Below are 15169 nucleotides of genomic sequence, written 5' to 3'. Positions count from 1 at the left end.
TGCTAAGTACATTAGTAAAATTGAGCTGGAAATGTAATATAAAATATTTTATTTAAATTAAGGTGCTTTCATTATGCAATATAAATAAAGTTGGAACATGAAAGTGAGGATGAGAAGAGAGAGGAAATCCCTAAAAAATATACACAAGATTTTCCAAAATATGTCTTAAATTTAGTACCCTAACTCCATGTTTAGGCACGTAAGTAAGTAGCCTAGTTTTGAGTGTTGAGCATCACTGATTTCACTTTCAGAAGTCATTGATTTTTATTAGGAGCTGCTGAGTACCAGCACTTGTGAAAATATTAGGCTGCTTATGTAGGTTCAGACTTTTAGGACCTATTTTTGAGAATCTCAGACATGTAATGCACATTTGTTTTGTTTGCAATGAGCTAAGCTATGTTTTGCTTTAATACTGGATTTTTGTTTGAGATAATGGATGTATTTTTACTGTCTTAAGTAACCAAGTCAGATTGGATAAAATAGGAAACACTGACATTAGGAAGCCTGGGAAGTTTTATGTAACATGCTAAACATTGGCATTTCACTGCCAAGCTGTGCTCCTAGCAATTCTTACTGAAGATGCAACTCCACTGCATTGGAGTTACTGAGGACTGTGATTGAGCCTTCAATCTAGAGGTACGATTTTCAGGGCCCTGCTCTTTTCACCACATGACACATACTTGCTTTTGTGAGCCGCAACAGGCAATCTGAAAACTTTCTTGAAAATTACTCAAATGTAGAAATAAATACTCGGTCCTTAATATTTTTCTTGGGACTGAGTCTAATTGGGGTTATTTTAACTGCTGTACTAAGAGTTTAAAAATCAGGGAATCATTGGGTTTGGAAGACTCCTCACTGTCTGAAATGGTAAGGTTACTCAAGCTGTATAAAGTAACAGCATACAGTGCCTAGTTTTTAGGAATGTCCTCCATAAAAATAGTGCCCAGCTAAGAGATGATGACAGTTGGAGACCACGTAACATTACCATTTCATTCTAAAGCACTTCCTACTACAACTTTGCTTACAGGCCTCAGGTAGGACGAGTATTACCATCAACACTAGTTTTCTGTTAAACTTACGTGAGTCATGTACTCTTTACCCCTCTCCTTCCTAAGGAAGAAACCTAACATCTGGTTTCTTAAAGGTTTCATTCTTTGGCTCTAACCTTGGCTTGCAGGCTTCCAGTGCAGGGCTCTTCATACTGAAACTATGTGTAGGTATTTTTATGTGCGTGAGTAATGGGGAAAAAACTCTCTCTGCCACTGAAAATAAGCAGTGCCATTATTACAACAGTATTCTCTTTCTGCTTAAGTGGATAAGATCCCTTTTAGACAATTAACTTACGCCATTTCTGAAGGTTTGCCTCGCTTGTTTCCTGTCTGATTTTCTGAAACTGGCATTTCTATCCTCATTTTCTACTCACTGCATATATCACTTACATTTTATTTTTTAAAGAGCCTTGAGATGTTGATGTGAAGGGTGAAACATAAATGTATGTTGTATGTAGGTTGTACCATACTAGTTTATCCTTGAATTAATCATTCCAGCTTGACCTTCCCTTTTGATTGTTTTCAAGAACTGCAGTCGTTAGTCACTGTGTTTTGATTACCTATCTTCTGATATTTTTACACTCACTTTGAATACCAATTACTTTTCTAATTCTGTTCCAGTTTTGGGTTGCTCGCTTCTTTCACATATAGTAAATGTTTTAATTGTTTTATGTTTGTTAAACCTGATACAGAGCTCAGTATTGCAAGGAGCTGAGCATCATTGGCCCTCTAGCCAGACAAGCATGTAAGTTTAACTTTAAACATGATGTGCTTAAGAATGTTTAAACATCTCATATTTAAAGTTAAGCATACACTTAAATTACCACTGAAGCCTGAAATTAATCATGCGCTTAAAGCTAAGCACACGCTGAAGGATTTTGTTGAACTGGGGCCAGAATACTGAGCACCTTGCAGAACTGAGCTCATAACATCTGTGTATTCATTTTCAAGGAAGAGATATTCAAATGCACAAAGGACAGTGGAGTTGGTCAGTCATCCTCATTGGCGTTAATGCTATACATAGGAATCATCTTTAAAATGGCAGCATTGCATTTTTCTTAGTTTCCCCTGCTCCTGGAGTATCTAATTGTTACTCTAAAATTGCATATCTTCAGTTTATTAAGGGTCTAATTTTAACTAAGCAGCCATACATATAAAACATTATACAGGTTTTTGTAAAGTCTGTTATCTTGCAAAACTCTGCTACAAAGTATGTAACAATTGTAGTATAGAATATAAAACAATTAAGGGCTGTACATTCTTTTGGAGCCTTAATTGTAAATACATTAAATGTTATGCAGGGGCAGCTACTTTAGTGAAATAACGTAAACTCCAGGAGTAATGTGAAGAATGTTTGCTTCAGTTCCAGTGTCTCCATGGAAAAAATGTTATGCTTTAAATGCACATAAAGATCCTTATAGACAGCAGCTGCTACAAGTGGAATAAAAAAAGACATGTCCTTGTGATGGTCCTTTTCCAATTAAAATGCAGCTTGTTAGGACAGTCTTATTTTATCTTTTTCCTCATCCCTCTTATCCTCTGGTTTATTTTGTACCTTAATAAAATGGACTAGATTGGTGGTAGTGGACTCTCTCTGGAGTGATTTGAAATGTTAAAAACAACCCTGAATATATATATAGGGGCGGGGGGGTGGGGGGAGGAGATATACTTTAGAATGTTAATTGTGTGCTTAGGTTATTTATTTCCTCTTTGAAACTACAACTTCAATGTTAGTGATTTTAACATAAAAATAGAAACTGCATGATTCAGTCTAATTTAGACAGCATATCAATTTGACATTCACATTAAACTGCATTACCATGATGATGAGAAAGTTAGCAATGTTGGAGACTTTTTATGGAGCTATATTTCGCAAGAGGGTACTTTTTTTTTTTAACAACTCTAAACTATTGAATTCATTTGCAGTTACTTTAGCTTATCACAACATGCTGATAAAATATAAACTCGTGTTAGTCTATTTCTAATTTCATTTCTGAAAAGTGGATTTATATTTTTAAATCTTTTATTGATGTATAATAGTAAACTAGTATGTAACTTCTGCTTCTCGATACAAGCAGATTAGGTAATCATGCTTTGGATGGTTTTTAGTTTTTTCCTGAAAACAACTTAAATTTTGAACAGTTATGAGAGGGCATTAGGATATTTACCTGTTAAAGTAATCTGGCTGGATGAACCCTAAAGACTACTTAGTAAAACTAGTCATCGTATAAATATCTCTACGTTAGATTAAAATTTAATACGGCATTCCATTAGATAATAAAACATTAATAGATGCACAAAAACCTGCTTCTTTCTATGTAATAAGACACTCATTTGAAAATTGCCAAGACATTCGGTTTAGTTAGTGGAAAAACATTGTATAATGGAAACATTGCTATTGAAAAATGTATGTATTTATTTATATATCTATATGTAAACAGTTTTCAATCGGAACAGTTTTTGGTTAGTTTTCTGAAAAATTGTTTGGCTGGAAGAAACAACAGGAATCTACTTATGAGTGGAGGTATCCAATCCAAACCCAAAAGAAAGACATATTTGGTATTATGAAATGTGATCAATTTAAATATTTTTCTGTGTATTAGGAAACTGTTTGAAATAAAGTTAATGTTTTTCAATATAAAGTGCATTGTTATATCTGTGAGAAATTAATCTTTACTGCAGTTTAATTTTCAGTATCTCAAAAGTTTTTTTTCTTTTCCCCCTTTGTTTGAAATAACCTTCAAAATAGTTTGAGTCCTTAGAAACAGCAGTCTGGAAGGTACGGCATTCAGACTTCCACACTATCAGTCACCAATTGAGTTAAGCAGGTTTTCTGTCTAGGCAGCCCTGATAAGGAGAACTGTGCAGAACTTTAGCCTTGGTATGTGATTGTACAAAATCAACACAACTTGATTGGCTGTATTTGCTTTATTAACAGCACAAAGTGGGAATTCTCCAGATTAATTTGAGTCCACAAAACAAATTTATTTATTTCCTTTGTGTAAAATTACAGTGCTGTCATCTGCATATTTAATGATTTATTTAAATTGTACAGGTTTAGGGACTGATTGCTGTAGGAGGTTGCTAATCGAATGTTTTTCACCTGTAAATTATCATAACAAATTCTGTTCATAGGTTTCCAAAGAGCCATCAGATGATAATATGCAAAATTCTCTGTGATCTCACTTGAGTTCTTAGTGGATATGCGTGCATATACAAAAAACCACCCACCCTTCTGTCCATCTTTTGATTATGGTCTTTTCAAGTCAGATTGAGGCACATGAAAGTTGGTGCTACTGTCCAAGCTTTGCTTGTGTGAATGAAAAGGACTTATTCAGGATCTCAGACTAGCACCATTTATGAAAACTAAATCACTATAAGAAAAACAAAGTGCAAAAAATACTTTTACTCTTCTGTTTTAAAAAGCATGTGTATATGTATATAAACATAAAAACCAGTCTGTTAGATATGTTCTAAGTGAAATGATTACGTCTAGGCATGGATTTAGAAATGAGGCATATTTTTTGTGTTGAAAAAATTAAAAATAACACACAATTCAAGGCCTGCACAGTAATTTTAGTGCTGCTGCCAAATGAATTGCTTAGAGACTTGGGGTTTCTGGCTGGTGTAACTCCAACATATCATTTGCATGACAGCTTTGACTTCAAGGGAAGGGTAAATGCAGTAATTAGGCTCACAATTTCATTATGGTGAGTAGTGTGAGAATAAGAAATAGTGACTCTATCTCTGGAGTTGAACTACTGTGGCGTATGAGGCATATGGCCGTTGTTCAGATGGTCTGCTTACCTGATGGTAGATGGGATTTTAAGTAGCTTTGGATTGTTTAAGATTTATGCTGAATGAAAGCATCAGCCTTTCATGGTTCTTGTACTGCTTTCTCCCGAAGTATAAGTGTACTACTTCTCAATTCACTGCTGTTTGTTTCTTGTCTTTGGGTTACGCTCATAGAAGAAAACATTGTGACAGTAACTTTGCTGAAATTATTCCTCAATCTAAGAACATGCTTTCTTTGGTTGGTCTGCTGTTTCCTAATACACCATCAGCTTTTTCCTTCTTCATCTTTTATTTGTGCACCATGATATGCAGAGATGCAAAATACGTCAATATAATGCAGCAAAGTGGCAGTGTCTAGACTAATTTCCATACTTACATGTCATTGTAGCTGCATATTTATTTGCAGTTTTTTTTGTATTATCTTTGCTTCAACTGTTGCAAAAGAGATCAGGGCATTATCTTTTTATTGGTGATTACAAACACCAGATAGGGCACTATTTTTTTATTAGTGATTAGGAAGCCAGAGAAAATTTTTGTGTCTGAAATGTAGTTGGTGAAAATGAGAAGTTCATTAAGTAGATCGTTGTTGAAATGGAGTCCAGGAAACATTCAAAACCAGAGCTGTGTTAAGTGATCAAATTATTGCTGAAATTTCCAGTGAGCTAACAAATTGCATTATACACAAATCCCATTTTAAAGCTGTATAAAGGCTCTTTATCCCCTTAATTAATGTCTGGCCATGTCTTGCCTAACAGGAGAAAATGTAAGGCTTAAACAGTTGCCTCCATGTGACATCAGGTTAAAATAAGAACTCTTGTATTTTTTAGTATACTGAAGACATGGTGTTTTGGTTTGTGTTTAAACTTTTGGGCTACCATAGAATATGGGTATTAAAGCTGCTGTTAGACTACAAAGGAGGGTATATAATCTAGATGTACAAGATTCATGTTTTGGGAAAAATGATTATATTTGTTTGCAGCCAAAATTGTTGTGCAATATACAACCTTAAACCACCTTAAAAAAAAATCAGAGAATTGTGCAAATGTGTAATGGTCTTGTGGATGAATTTACTAGACTGGGACTCAGGAGATCCGGGTTCAGTTGCTAAATCCGCAACAGACTTCCTGAGTCATTTTTAGATGTTAGGTTAACCTTGCTACTGTAGTAAGCACTCTGGACTGACATTGCAAGATTGGGGCCTTTCCTCGCTGTGTCTGTTCCTTTTCTGTGAAATGAGTATAATAAAATTTGAAATCACGCAGGATGTTGGGAGGGTTAAATTTATTAGTTTGTGAGGTGCTCAGATTCTACACTAATGGAGGCCATATAAGATTCTAGCTAGATGATTATGTTGTGTTCTCCCAAATTATGGATCTGGTTCTGCAGTCTTTCCTACAGCAACATTTCACCTGAGTGTAAATCAGAGTTCTAGCTGAGTAAGAACTTAGAATCATAGAAGATTAGGGTTGGAAGAGACCTCAGGAGGTCATCTAGTCCAGCCCCCTGCTCAAAGCAGGACCAATCCCAACTAAAGCATCCCAGCCAGGGCTTTGTCAAGCCGGGCCTTAAAAACCTCTAAGGATGGAGTTTCCACCACCTCCCCGGGTAACCCATTCCAGTACTTCACCACCCTTCTAGTGAAATAGTGTTTCCTAATATCCAGCCTAGACCTCCCACACTGCAACTTGAGACCATTACTCCTTGTTCTGTCATCTGCCACCATTGAGAACAGCTAGCTCCATTGTCTTTGGAACCCCCCATCAGGTAGTTGAAGGATGCTTTCAAATCCCCGCTCACTCTTCTTTTCTGCAGACTAAATAAGCCCAGTTCTCTCAGCCTCTCCTCATAAGTCATATGCCCCAGTCCCCTAATCATTTTCATTGCCCTCCGCTGGACTCTCTCCAATTTGTCCACATCCTTTCTGTAGTGAGGGCCCAAAACTGGACGCAATGCTCGAGATGTAGCCTCACCAATAATCAGTTCCCTTGATCTGTTGGCAATGCTCCTACTAATGGCAGCCCAATATGCCATTAGCCTTCTTGGCAACAAGGGCACACTGTTGACTCAGTCCACTTTAATTCCCAGTTCCTTTTCTGCAGAACTGCTGCTTAGCCAGTCAGTCCCCAACTTGTAGCAGTCCATGGGAGTCTTCTGTCCTAAGTGCAGGACTCTGCACTTGTCCTTGTTGAACCTCATCAGATTCCTTTTAGCCCAATCTTCCAATTTGTCTAGGTCACTCTGGACCCTATCCCTATCCTCCAGCTATCTACTTCTCTTGCCTCCATCCCATCATTCAGATCATTAATGAAGATATAGAACAAAACCAACCCCTGGGGCACTCTGCTTGATACCAGCTGCCAATTAGATATCGAGCTGTTGATCAGTACACATGATCAACACAACCTCAGGGTTGAGCCTTAAATTTCTCACACAAAAAGACACAATTTAGTTCAATTTGGACAAGATTATCACCATAGCCTAAAGATCACTTCTTCTGCATCTAACAATGTATGACCAAAGTATAAGCTTAGCAGCATCTAGACCAAATTTGGACCAAATCATTAGTGAGCTTGAAAACTTAGAATTGTAACACTGTAAAACTATTATAAACGAGTGAAATGCCCCTCTCTTCACCCATTCCCCAAATAGCATTTAACTGAATTTCCATTTATTACCTCTGTTGCTGTCATGTATTGTGACCTCCATAACGAAGTTTGTACTTCACAATATTTGTGGCTGCTGTGCAAAGCATATAATATTGAGGAAACATTTGAGGTTCATATTTGAATGAACCAACATCTGGAATTGTGCAGAATTTGCCACCACTGAGAAATGTTAAAGTTGGCTAAAAACAAAAAACCTTTCTTGACATGAGTATCTTTCTTGTGTGTGTATTCCCTTTTAATGCTGTTTTCTAAGTTGCTGATCTCTTCACTACTTGGTTTTTGTGGTCACTTGAAGTAAACCTTTCTACTGACGATTTTTTCTGTTTGCTTTCTGGCATATAGTTGCAATATCCAGAGCTGCTTTCCTGTTACCTTGCATGTCTATTGTGTTTTATACTGTTTTTATTTATGTACATACATGTCGGAAACAATAACCACAACTATTCATAGAGTTAAAATGCTACTCAACCCCAGTAAGGGTAGAAGAAGCTGGCCCAGAATGATGGTGAAACATTACCTTGTTAAAACAAACTGCAGTATGGAATGATCATGTGATTGATCCAAGTTGCTGATCTTTCAGAAAGGTCTGTTTGCCATCCAGAGGTGCATTGACAGATTAATTGACCGTCCTTAAGGTAATATGAATACAGTTTTAAAAGATGCTGTTTTTTCTGCTGAGTAGTGTTTGCCAATTGGTAAGAGTGGCTTCAAGATGTACTTACCTATGAAAATGATTAAGTGAAATGTGTTCACCATACTTCGGCTGTATGATATGTGAAAAGAGACCTCTGTTGATCTGAAGTAAATATTATGCCCTTTCCTAGAAAGGCCAGATTTTGAGGCCACCTTCAATTTTCACATCTTGTGAATTACTGATGATAGTTTTAAGGTTAAATTCTGCTTCTGAAATAAACTTAGAGACTTAAGGCCATCTAGTAGTCTGATGATATTCTGCACTGCCATGAAGGTGGGAGATCTGAGTTCAGTTTCAGGCTTGGTCTCTTGTTCCTTGAATCAGCAGGAATTGGAACCACTGTAGAAAACCAGCTACCAGATAGAGAAGGATTTACTTTGGGTGTTTCAATGGAAACCCTCCTGATAAAAGTCCCCACCTCATTCTTTTAGCCAGAAAGGGTGACCACAACCTAGGTTGACTAGATAGCAAGTGTGAAAAAAGAAAAACGGGATGGGACGACGGTGGAGGGTAATAGCCTATTTAAGACAAATCCCCAAAAACCATGACTGTCCCTATAAAATCAGGACATCTGGGTCACCTTACCACATGTGCAGGCCTTGCAAGGCAGGGAGTAAAAGGGCCTTCCCCCTTTACTAGAACCACTTGTCTTCTGAGAGAGAATCCAGTGAAAGATAGCTGGAGTCACTTCATGTAATGTCTAGTTGATTTCTGGAGAACATTCCACACTTCTAACACTGGTGGAACTAATTCTGAAATGAAAACAAAACAAAAATACCTTATGACATGCCTGCATCGTTGTTGGTTCTGTACACAATATCCAGGGACTTGCTTTCCATATACTCATGTTGTCACTTCACATACAAGACAACTGTGAATAATTTATAGGGTAAGACTTACCCATTAGTTTAGGAGAACCTACATGGGCCAGGCCTCTTGTGTATAAATCTCACTTTCTCTACAGCAGGGGTGGGCAAACTACGGCCCATGGGCCAGATCTGGCCCACCAGCCATTTTAAGCCAGCCCTTGATCTCCTGCTGGGGAGCGGGATCTGGTGTTTGCCCTGCTCTGGCGCTCCAGCTGGGAAGCAGGGTCGGGGGCTGCTCCACGCCGCTCCTGGAAGCAGTGGCATGGCTCCATTCCAGCTCCTACATGTAGGGACAGCCAGGGGGCTCTGCTCTGCATGATGCCCTCACCCCAAGCACTGCCCCCGCAACTCCCATTGGCTGGGAACTGTGCCCAATGGGAGCTGTGGGGGCGGCACCTGCAGACGGGGCAGCGTGCAGAGCTGCCTGGCTGTGGCCCCAACCCCCTGCCCCAGCCCTGATCCCCCTCCCGCCCTCAATCCCAGCCCGGAGCACTCTCCTACACCACAAACTACTCATCCCCAGCTCCGACCCAGAGCACTCCCGCCTCACAACCCATCCGGAGCCCCCTCCCACAGTCTGAGCTCCTCATTTCTGGCCCCACCCTGGAGCCTGCGCCCTCAACCCCCTACTGCAGCCCAACCCCAATTTTGTGAGCATTCATGGCCTGCCATAGAATTTCTATTCCCAGATGTGGCCCTTGGGCCAAAAAGTTTGCCCATCCCTGCTCTACAGGCTGTATCTGTGGAGTTATAGCAGTATCTCTTTTAGACCATACTTGTGTCAAGGGAGACAAGAACTGCATTAATGAATTCTTAGGGCCAACTTTAAGTGCATTTCTCCCTTTACAGGATGACAAAAAAAAAAGTACCTCTAGAACATAGATTGAATGATAATATTGCTGGAATTAATGAAAAGGTGTGAGAACCACATAGTCATTAGTCACACTGGCCTAATTTTGACAAATTCTGCATTTGCTGTAGATCTCTATGGAGAATTACAAAATGTTGAGTTATATAGTGCTGCATATGCAAGCACTCTTTGTATGATGGTATTGCAGGTATGAGGCAAAGTGATGCTAACACAGAAATGAACGTCTATCAGTGATGTTCCATAAGTGCAAGATATCTGAAAGTATAGTAAATGGCCACTATAGAAGAGCATGTTCACTTTCAATGAAAAAGGGTCATCAGGATAGATTTATTATAATATACACTGAGGTCGGCAGTAGCCCCATTTTAAATTTTATTGGAGCAAAGATTAAACACGATGGCTATCCTGTTTTCAGCGCTTTATTTTTGGGCCTTTCCTTTGCACCGTTTTGATGTTTTATAGAGAAGGCCACTTTAAAAACTCCCTAGTAAGAAAAGTGATCCTGCATAATTTAACATTTCCCAGCATTTCTGGGTGGTATCTCTAACTAGTGAGAGCAGCAACCGCACAATCATTTCTTCTAAATCAGGACAGATCTCCAGAAAGAATTGCCCAACCTCTTTGAAACATCTGCTCAACATCTGATACAACCATTGCTGCAGTTTTCGCTATTCTGATAAATGGTGAAAATGAAGGTTAATAAAATACACACAGTCTTGTAACAGACAGCTATGAGGAGATAAGAGCACTGTTGTTTGCGTTTCAGCAAACTACCCCCAAATAAGACACAGTAGGCATAAACAACTGTAAAAACAGTTAATTAAAAAAAAACACAACAGGTTTAATTTACTATGATCTGATGGAAGGTGAACCAAAACTGTGGTTCGCCTACCTGGCAACTAAATCATATAATACATGTACATGCAATTTTGGGCAAAAGCTGTGATTGGTGCAGTCTAAATCAGCATTACAGTAAATTTGAGGATTACACCATTAGAATCATAATTTTCCTAGTACAGTTATGCAATCAAAACATCCATACCACAGTACAGTATATCACAAAACCCACATCCTCACCAGCACAAGTTGTTAGTCCAGAGTGGTTTTGGCTTTATTTCCAGTTTGGCTTAAAAAGGAAAATGTGAATGTCTGGCAGGTTTAAAGTAGCAAATCCTCGCCCTAGCTATTTTATTATCAAAACTCTTCGACTTGAATTTTGATTGTTACGGTACTGTACTTCAATTTTTTTTCTCAGTTCCCTTCTCCCAGCCCAGAGTGCTCATGTGTGGACAACCACACACAGCTTTCTGCTCACAAAAACTGTGGTGCATCTTCTTCTGCTACCAGCCTGCCAGATGCATAGGTGATAGGTTTGGGTTCAGGGATTAATTTCACTTACCATCTCCATCTCCAGGCTGCCAGTTTCAGACAATAGCAGCTTGTTGCTTTTGGGCTACTGCTGACTCTGTCCACTTGCTGAAAATATGTGAAAATAACTGCGGGGAGAAGGAAAGAAAAAGGCAGAGTTAAATGACCTTAAATTGGTTGTTTACTTAGAATGGCCCCATTTTTTTTCCCCAAAAGGGAGGCCAGCAAGTACCTTTTCAAAGCTCAATTTAGGACCAAAAAAACAACAACCAACAAACCCAAGTCCTCCTTCTGGGTAATATAAAATTGCTAGTTTATGCATCTGAATAACCAAGCTGGTCTAACTAGTCTCAGTGGCTTTTAGCAAGGAAGGAGTTAAGAGGATGCTTTGAACCCAAACTCTTCTGGTTCATCCCCACACCCTGTTGGTGCTAGAAGTACTTCCACACCCTGTTGGCATATAGTGCACTTCCTTTCGTTCACCTTTAGCATGTTTAGCAGGACAGCGACTGCATTTTTTAAATCAACATCACAGCTGCAACCTGTTTCAGTTTGTACAGTAAGAAGGATTTGTACTTGCTCTCCAATTACAGTGCTCCTTAAAAAAGCACCTGCTCTTTTCCAGCTGTGTATCCTGTTGGCAAAATGAAAATTGCCTTGAGGTGGGCTTTGTTTTTCTAGGTTGCATTTCTTCCTGTCTGGTTGAAGGGAGTTCATTGCATAACTGGGATTCCTTGGAAGGTAGCATCTCTGCTGAATTTCAGGTTTTTGGGACATTGCCTGTTTGGAGTAGCCTGTTTTGTTGTGGATTTAAAATGGCAGACAGACCTAGAAGGAGAGTTACAAAGAAGTCTTCCTCTTTTTCATATGATCCCCGGAGAGACTCTGTGAAAGTTCGGAGATACAAGTCTCTGAGCTTCAAGTCAGCTACCTTGGATTCTCAGAAAAGACAGGTGCAGGAAAATCTGGTTTGTATCATTTTTTTAAAAATAGCTTTTAAACAAAAAATCAAATCAAATCTGTATTTCCTAAATTCTTAAGTAGTAAACTTAGCTTTGTGAGTCCACAGGAAGTAGGAAATGACATGTATTTATCTGTGACACTTCTTTGTGTGTTGCTGTTCAACTGCTGTTGTGAATTCTTTTTTTTTGTCACAAGAGTCAATAGTAGTATTTTACCCTCATGGAGAGAAATTAAAACCTATTTACATTGTTTTTAAGGTACCTAGATTGGATTTTTAGCCTCAGGAGCTTCTTATCGGGCTTCTTATCGGGGGTTGGACTAGATGACCTCCTGAGGTCCCTTCCAACCCTGATATTCTATTATATTCTTATGCCCGAAACTTGCATCATATGATTTTTTTCATGAGATGTTTGTCTGTCATGTTCTTCAGACTAGTTTAAAGGTTTGGTAATCAGCATGGTTATTTAAATGAAAACTGCTTCATTGATCTTTCTTACTTTTTCAAATGTTGAAAAGTACCAGACTGACGGCTTTAGGGACTGAAGTATTTTAATTATCTGCAGAACAGGTAATGCAAATATGCAACAGCACCTGTTCTGGAGGGACCAGTTCCATGGGTTACAGGGCAGCGTAGCCTTTAAACTGCACTGCACTTTACTACAGTAAAGGACTGAGTTGGAAATTCTTTCGTTTGCATACTGAGGTAGTAATTAAATGATAGTTTCAGAGGAGAGAAAATGCAGTATGGATTAGAGTAAATGAAACAGAAGTGGGTCAATTGATAAATTGTGTCAATGTGCACAGTTACATTGATCAGAATGTTTCTACATGTTGATAATATATAAAATCAATACTCCACTCAATGATTAAATGAATATATTCATATCTACACATGAAATGCCTTTCTAAAAGGCCTTAAATAGCTTTCATTGGTATGTAAAATGGACTGTATGGAATATAAAGGTAAAAATATTTTGCACATAGTATACCATAAAGGCCTATAAATATGCTAGTTTTCCATTAGGAGCATTAGGGAGAGGATTAGTTTATATATGAATTAAACACACAAGGGTATTCTCCATGCTGCACCCAATGTATCGGTGTTCATAAATTTTCAAGATTGGAAGTGAGATTTTGGCAAACAATATATCCATTTGAAGCAAAAGAATTACATTATTATGCTAGTATAAGATGAAGCACTCGTTTTAAAAACACATTGCATATGACTTTTGCTGACCTCACGGAATAATTTTAGATTACTAATAATATTTTGTTGTGCTGGGAGATTTGAACTGCAGAATATTTAATATGAAAATCTCCAGATGTAGGGTGTACTTTCCCAGTGCTGTTCATTCTAACCTTAAAATGCTCTTTAATCTTAGTTAAAGTTGAACCTCACTGATGTTCATTAAAGACACAATTTTGGATTACAGAATTTTGTAAATCAGTGCATATATGAAAAAACACGATCATTACTGTAATTTCATACTAAATTAACAGATGTAACAATATAATTTTATAGTAATAGTGATAAAACTTTGTGTTTAAAGATGTAAAATGTTAGAGGTATACAATCAGTCATGTTAATTGAGCCTTTGGGAAATGGGGAGAGACCATGAAACTTTTGTGTGACGGATGCAGTTTGTAAGGGATAACAAAATCAGAATTAGCGAGTACTACTTTTGAAAGTTTTCCTGGGTTTATGTATATTTCTTCCTTTGGCTAGCTGCCATAGCTAGTGCATGACCCCTAGTGGTCAACAAGGAATATTTTTAGTTTAATGAGCCAATCTGATATATTTGTTTTAAATGCATTAAATTAATAATTTAAAGTGTTAAATACTTAGGTGGAGATGCCAAAATCTGCCAGTTTAGAAAATGGAAAAGTGCTAATCTGTTTTAGATACTAAAACATTTTCTATTCCTGCTGTCAGAAGGAAGAGTATAGTTTTTGCCATAAACATTTCTTCATGGTGTATTGTGATGCAAGCCAAGTACTAACCATCAGTCTCACAATCATCCTATAAGACTATGTCTTTGGGTTTGAATTCAGCAAGCCTGTTAAGAGTTAACATGAAATGCTAAGACTGTCAAGTACTGTTTTGAGGATCTTATGTTGGAAGCACTACTGTGCACATAGTGCTAGCATTGTGATCATTCTGTCATCAAATCATTACAAACATCGGTGGAGAATTATTGGTCTAAATTTGCTTGTATAGATGCATCCTTGGGAAGTGGTTCCCAGACTTTCTACCAAAGAGACCCACCAATTGCATTTTGTCTTTTTTGGAGACCCACCATTACTTTTATACTGTGTGTGCATTTGTTTTATATATATATAGTCAGTCATATATATATTTACTATTTTAATGTCTTTTTAAAATTCAAACACAAAAGAAAAACAATCTCCTCCCCAATCCCCCTGTTGTCCCAGTTCTCCTCCTTGTGGATAGAGAACTCTAATAGGGCTCCTGCTCCATGTAGTTTGAGGTCATCACTCATTTATGTGAGAGTGGAAGTCAGGATACAACAAAAGAGCCCTTCAGGTTGTCTCTGTCATTGGAGAAAATTAGCCTCTCAAAGATCGTTTTATGTCTGGGGTGTGTGTGATGGGGTCTATTAGGTCTTCTCTGCCCCCTGTTGGAGGCGTGAGCACCCTGACTCTCCCCACCCAAGGAAAATCCACTCAGACTGGGTGACCAGCAAGACAGTACTCTGGGGGCTGAAGGGCCAGGAGGAAGTAGTGACTGATCCAGAATCAGCAGGCCAATTAAGAAGGCTTGCCTGCTTTTTCTCAGGAGCAGTGTTGGGTGAGACTGGAACAAAGGAGTAGCTCCTCAGGGCTAACCCAGACCCTGGGTTGCTGTTTTGTACATGATTTATTGTTCAGAGACT

General features: G+C 38.3%; 1 protein-coding gene across 9 annotated transcripts in view; it reads left to right on the top strand.

The window, feature by feature from the left end:
- The window catches only part of PARD3 (par-3 family cell polarity regulator), a 648875-nt gene that overhangs the window by 83202 nt on the left and 550504 nt on the right, over positions 1–15169 (top strand). The gene's annotated exons all lie outside the window — the stretch shown is intronic.

Source organism: Mauremys mutica, chromosome 2, assembly GCF_020497125.1.
Source record: "Mauremys mutica isolate MM-2020 ecotype Southern chromosome 2, ASM2049712v1, whole genome shotgun sequence".
NCBI classification, from domain to species: Eukaryota; Metazoa; Chordata; order Testudines; family Geoemydidae; genus Mauremys; species Mauremys mutica.
Note: the sequence above shows the minus strand (reverse complement) of the source record. Positions and strands in the feature narration are given on the sequence as shown.